Here is a 6,471-nt window from a genome sequence, read left to right as displayed (position 1 = left end):
GACTGCACAGAACTGCTTTCAGTTCCTGGCCATCTTATGGTCACTTGCTGCCAGGCCTTTGGTCATCACACTCCTCCTGCCAGGTGTGTGACCCACCCATTCCCTGCACCTGCCGAACTCTAGTCTCTCCTTGAAGTTTCAGTGTGGGCATCCCCTCCTCCTCGGCGAGACCCCCTCCTGGGCCCCCATGACCCCTGCGCATCCTGGTGGCACTGCACCAATTTATCTGCAGCACCACTGTCTGTCCATGAGAGTAACAGCACCAGTACTGCCTCAGCTTCATTTTTCCATTTCATCCTTCAAGACACCACAAGCTTTATTATCAAGGAGTCTTGTGGCTCCTACTTGAGTCTTACCCCATACCAGGAAGAGTTTAAGAACCCAGGGTCTTAGTCCAAATTTGGGGCAGGCTGGGTGCAGTGGCTTATGCCTATAATCCCACCACTTTGGGAGACCAAGGTGGAAAGATCACTTGAGCCTAGGTGTTCAAGACTGGCCTGAGCCACACAATGAGACCCCATCTCTATTTTAGAAGGAAAAAAAAAAAAAACAAATTAACAAATTTGGGGCAGCCATCTCTTACCACACCCCAGTGGGAAGAGGACTAGGGCTTGGTCAGTCTGCTGCTGTCATTGCTGCTCATTGCCACAAGGTGTCACTGTTGAACACCTATGTGGTGCAGTCTGGTGCTGATGGCTGTTGAGCTCTGCAGGTAGTGATGCCACATCCCTACAGAGATGCACCATACCAGGACTCCAAGATCATGGTTCTTAGTGTTCTGGTTCTGCAGTTCCCATACTCTGCCATCACCTATTCTAGCATCTGGGAGCACCATACCAGAGCCATTTCTTGTGTCAATGTCATGGTGACAGAACTATGTCCTTCATCTCTCCTTGAGATATTCCTCCACCACAGGTCAGGCAGCTTTTTTTTTTTTTTTTTTTTTTTTTTCCAGAACACAGAGCATCTGCCTGGGCTCCCTGTCCCTGAACAGTTAGCCTGGCTTCCTTCAGTGACCTCGAGAAACTTTGCCAAACTTAGGGGGACTGATCAAGGGATTCTCAGTTACCCATTATTCCAGGGGTGAAATCTAGATTCCAAGACAATATTTCTGGTGCTTCTCACTCAAGGAAAGAGGAGGAGAATTTAAAAATACAGGTTGGGTTTCTAGAAGAGCATCTTGCTATATGTCAGTTCCTTGTGGGCAAGGACCACATCTGATTCACACCAGGGTCCCCAGAGCCCATCCAGGCCTGGCCCAGAGTTTCCTTTGGTGAGTGTTTGGAGGATGAATAAAGAGATGGCAGGAAGGCAAGAGGAGTGGCACCAGAGGCCCTTGTCCTAGGTTTTCTGCTCTGGGGCCCCCTGTGGGGAACCCACTGTGCTTTTATAAGGGAAATGATGGATTCAAAGTGCTGCCCCCCATCTCCCATTCCCCGTCTCTCCTCAGGTCAGGCTTGTCCTGGGCCAGGAGGAGCTGAGGCTGCAGACCCCAGCAGAAATTCTACTGAGTGACTCCGTCCCCCACACTACAGTTCTGACTGTCTCAGAGGACTGGCCCACATTGTCAGTCAATGGGTTTCTGAATGCCTCCTCTGTAGTCCTGGGAGCCCCCCTAGAGGTCCCCTATGGGCTCTTTGTTGGGAGCACTGGGAGACTTGGCCTGCCCTACCTGAGGGGAACCAGCCATCCCCTGAGGGGTTGCCTCCATGCAGCCACTCTCAATGGCCGCAGACTCCTCCAGCCTCTGACCCCCAATAAGCATGAGGGCTGTGCTGAAGAGTTTTCTGCCAATGACGATGTGGCCCTGGGCTTCTCTGGGCCCCACTCTCTGGCTGCCTTCCCTGCCTGGGGCACTCAGGATGAAGGAACCCTGGAGTTTACACTCACCACACAGAGCTAGCAGGCACCCTTGGCCTTCCAGGCAGCAGGCTGGCATGGGGACTTCATCCATGTGGACATATTTGACGGCCACCTGTGGTCCATGGTTGAGAAGGGCCAGGGTACTGTACTGCTCCCCAACAGTGTGCCTGTGACTGACGCACAGCCCCACAAGGTCAGCATCCACATCAACACTCACCAGCTAGAAATCTCCATGGACCAGTACCCCACACGTACTTTGAACCGAGGAGTCCTCAGCTACCTGGAGCCACATGACAGTCTCCTTCTTGGGGAGCTGGTTGCAGAGGCCTCTCGTCACCTCCAGGAACACCGCTCAGGCCTGACACCAGGGGCTGCCAATGCCTCCCTGCTGGGCTGGCTGCATGGAAGACCTCAGTGTCAATGGTTAGAGGCAGGGGCTGTGGGAAGCCTTGCTGACGCACAACTTGGTGGCTGGCTGCAGACTGGAGGAGGTGGAGGAGTATGAGGACAATGCCTATGGCCATTATGAAGCTTTCTCCACTCTGGCTCCCGAAGCTTGGCTGTCCGTGGAGCTAGCTGAGCCATGCGTGCCTGAGCCAGGGCTACCTCCTGTCTTTGCCAATTTCATCCAGCTGCTATCAGCGCAGTGGTGGTGACTGAGGGTGGCACAGCCTGGCTTGAGTGGTGGCATGTGCAGCCCATGCTGGCACTGATGGAGGCTGAACTGCGTAAATCCCAGGTGCTGTTCAGCGTGACCTGAGGGGCACACTACAGCGAGCTCGAGCTGGATGTCTTGGGTGCCCAGGCATGAAAAATGTTCACCCTCCTGGACGTGGTGAACTGCAAGGCCCGCTTCATCCACGATGGCCCTGAGGACACCTCTGACCAGCTGGTGCTGGAGGTGTCAGTGATGGCTTGGGTGCCCAAGCCCTCATGCCTGTGGAGGGGCCAAACAGACCTCCTGCCCATCCAGGTCAACCCTGTCAATGACCCACCCCACATCATCTTCCCACATGGCAGCCTTATGGTGATCCTGGAACACACACAGAAGCCTCTGGGGCCTGAGGTTCTCCAGGCCTATGACCTGGACTCTGCCTGTGAGGGCCTCGCCTTCCAGCTCCTTGGCACCCCCTCTGGCCTCCCCGTGGAGCACCGAGACCAGCCTGGGGAGCTGGTGACTGAGTTCTCCTGCTGGGAGTTGGAGGCCAACAGCCTAGTCTATGTCCACTGCGGTGGCCCTACACAGGACTTGACATTCCGCGTCAGCAATGGACTGCAGGCCAGCCCCCCGGCCATGCTGAAGGTGGTGGCTGTCCAGCCGGCCATACAAATCCACCGCAGCACAGGGCTGCATCTGGCCCAGGGCTCTGCCATGCCCATCTTGCCTACCAACCTGTTGGTGGAGACCAACGCCGTGGGGCAGGATGTGACTGTGCTGTTCCGTGTCACCGGAGGCCTGCCGTTCAGGGAGCTGCAGAAGCAGGGGGCTGGTGGGGTGGAGGATGCTGAGTGGTGGGCCACACAGGCGTTCCACCAGCAGGATGTGGAGCAGGGCCACGTGAGGTACCTGAGCACTGACCCACAGCACTACACCGAGGACACCGTGGAGAACCTGGATCTGCAGGTGCAGGTGAGCTGGGAAATCCTGAGCAATCTGTCCTTCCTAGTGACCATCCAGAGAGCCACTGTGTGGATGCTGCAGCTGGAGCCACTGCACACTCAGAACACCCAGCAGGAGGCCCTCACCACAGCCCACCTGGAGGCCACCCTGGAGGAGGCAGGCCCAAGCCCCCCAACCTTCCACTGTGAGGTGGTTCAGGCTCCCAGGAAAGGCAACCTTCAACTACAGGGCACGATGATGTCAGACGGTCAGGGCTTCACCCAGGATGACGTACAGGCTGCAGAGGTGACCTATGGGGCCATGGCACATGCCTCAGTTGCAGTGGAGGACACCTTCTGTTTCCATGTCACAGCTCCACCATATTTCTCCCCACTCTGTACCTTCTCCATCCATATTGGCGGTGACCCAGACATGCCTGTCCTCGTGGTGCCCGAGGGTGGTGAGTGTGTCCTCTCTGCTGACCAGCTCTTCATCAAGAGTCTCAACAGTGCCAGGTACCTCTATGAGGTCATGGAGCAGCCCCGCCATGGGAGGTTGACTTGGCGTGGGACACAAGACAAGATCACTATGGTGACATCCTTCACCAATGGAGACCTGATACATGGCCAGCTGGTCTAGCAGCATGATGACTCCGAGATCACAGAAGATGATATCCCATTTCCTGCTGCCACCAGGACCAGAGCAGTGGTGACGTGGCCTGGGAGGAGGTATGGGGTGTCTTCTGAGTGGCCATCCAGCCTGTGAATGACCACGCCCCTATGCAGACCATCAGCTGCGTCTTCCATGTGGCCTGGGGTAGGTGGCAGCTGCTGACTACAGACAACATGGCCTTCAGCAATGCTGATTCGGGCTTTGCTGAGGCCCAGCTGGTGCTGACCCACCAGGACCTCCTCTCTGGCAGTATCATGGCCACGGATGAGCCCATGCAGCCCATCTGCCGCTTCATCCAGGAGGGGCCTCAGGAAGAGGCGAGTCCTGTTCACACACTCAGGCTGACCACGGCTGGATCCCGCTGCAGGTGTCCGATGGGCAGCACCAGGCCATCACGGTGCTGGAGGTGCAGGCCTTGGAGCCTTACCTCTGTGTGGCCAATGGCTCCGGCCTCATGGTTCCTCAAGGAGGCCAGGGTACCATCAACATGGCCGAGCTCCACCTGGGCACCAACCTCAACATCTGCAGTAGGGATGAGGCCCACTACCATGTCACAGACAGCCCTCACTGGGGACAGTTGCTCCAAGCCACTCAGCCAGCCACAGCCTTCTCTCAGCAGGACCTGCTGGTTGGGGCTGTTCTCTATGGCCACAATGGCAGCCTCAGCTCCCGCAACACCCTGGCCTTCTCAATGGATGTGGGACCACACACAGATGCCACCCTACAAGTGACCATTGCCCTAGAGGGCCCAGTAGCCCCACTGAAGCTGGCCCAGCACAAGAAAATCTACATCTTCCAGGGAGAGGCAGCTGAGATCAGAAGGGACCAGCTGGAGGTGAGGAGCTGGAGGTGGTGAGCGGGGTGTGGACCAGGTAGAGGGCCTTCCTCCCAGCCTCCATGCCGGGAACACATGTGACTTAGGCTGTACCTGTGGTGGTCCCAGGTTGCGTGTGTGCACGTGCCTCAGATGTGCTCCCATATATGTTGTGTTCCCAAGAGTTTCTGGGGAGCTTGCTGTACACCCATCCTCCTGGGAGTTGTGTGTGCCTCTAGAGCTGGTGTCCACTCATGTCCATGGCATGGCTGAGCATGCAGATTCCTGGACGCCACCCAGCCCTACAGAATCTCTGAAGTGGAGCCCGAGAATCTGCATTGCAGTCAGTTCCCTGGGAGGGCATCACAGGTCCTGAACTTTTGGGATTGCTGGCCGTGGAGACAGACCGCTGCCTCTCAGACCCCTGTGTAGCCTGCTCTCTTCTCAGAGCCCAGACCAGGACCAGGAGGGTCTGCCAAGGGCTTTTGCTTACCCAGGAACCCCACAGAGCAGCCACGGGCCTTCCAGAGATCTGACATGCCCTGTGACCTCAGGCCAGTCCTTGCCCGCTCTCAGCCTTACTCTTCCACACTGCTTATTTCGGAGACCCTTCTGGTCTGCATCTGGAGCTTGGGGCCCATGGTGAGCCAGCAGATCTGGCATCAGGAAGGCCTCATGGGAGGAGGCAGTGTTTGGGCCGGGCTCTGAAGAGTACAGGCCATTAGGAGCAGAGAATGGGGAGTGGTATTCCAAAAGGAACATTCCAGCCGAAGGCACAAAACAGGAATGTGAGTTTGGAGGCAGTTTAGCCTCTTGTGGATGGCCCATCAGGTGAGGGAGCCCATGTGGCCTTTGGGGTGTGAGCTCTGTAGGGCCTGTGCTGGGGGTGCCTGTGCCTCTAGGAGGGGTGGGGTGGGGTGGGGCAGGGCACCCTCTGATGGTCCTGGGTGGTAATAGCAGGGGTTGGGGAGGATGCTGCCAGCAAACCAGCCACAGGCCTGAACAGATCCTGAGCAGGGGGCCTGTGTGTGCGTGTGCACACACGCATGTGTACCTGTACCTGTGTGACTGCATCAGCATCTGATGAACTCATATGTCTGTGTCACTGAGTCTGGGGACATGTGATTATGCACTTCCCTGAGGGAGTGCATCTCAAGCTGTGTGACCGACACCCCGTAACCATGTGTGGGGTGGGTATTAACATGTGACCAGCTGGGGCAACCCAGTGAAACCCCATCTCTACACAAAAAATTTAAAAATTAGCCAGGCATGGTGGCACATGACTGTGGTCCCAGCTACTTGGGAGGCTGAGCCCTTGAGCCTAGGAGGTTGAGGCTGCAGGGAGCTGTGATCACACCACAGCACTCCAGCCTGGGTGACAGAGTGAGACCCTATCTCAAAAAAACAAAAAATGTGACCAGCTGCATGTCTGGCTGCTGTGTGTGTGAACCCACATGTGTGTGTCACTAAATGAGCAGTGGTATCTGGGGAAATAAGTGGAGCAAGATCAAGGCTGTTCTGG

The 6,471-nt window shown here is 56.6% G+C and overlaps 1 pseudogene; it reads left to right on the top strand.

The window, feature by feature from the left end:
* Positions 1-6,471, top strand: part of LOC129137104 (chondroitin sulfate proteoglycan 4-like) — a 34,657-nt pseudogene that overhangs the window by 1,706 nt on the left and 26,480 nt on the right.

This window comes from Pan troglodytes, chromosome 16 (assembly GCF_028858775.2).
Source record: "Pan troglodytes isolate AG18354 chromosome 16, NHGRI_mPanTro3-v2.0_pri, whole genome shotgun sequence".
In the NCBI taxonomy this organism is placed as follows: Eukaryota; Metazoa; Chordata; class Mammalia; order Primates; family Hominidae; genus Pan; species Pan troglodytes.
This window is presented reverse-complemented; position numbering and strand designations above follow the sequence as displayed.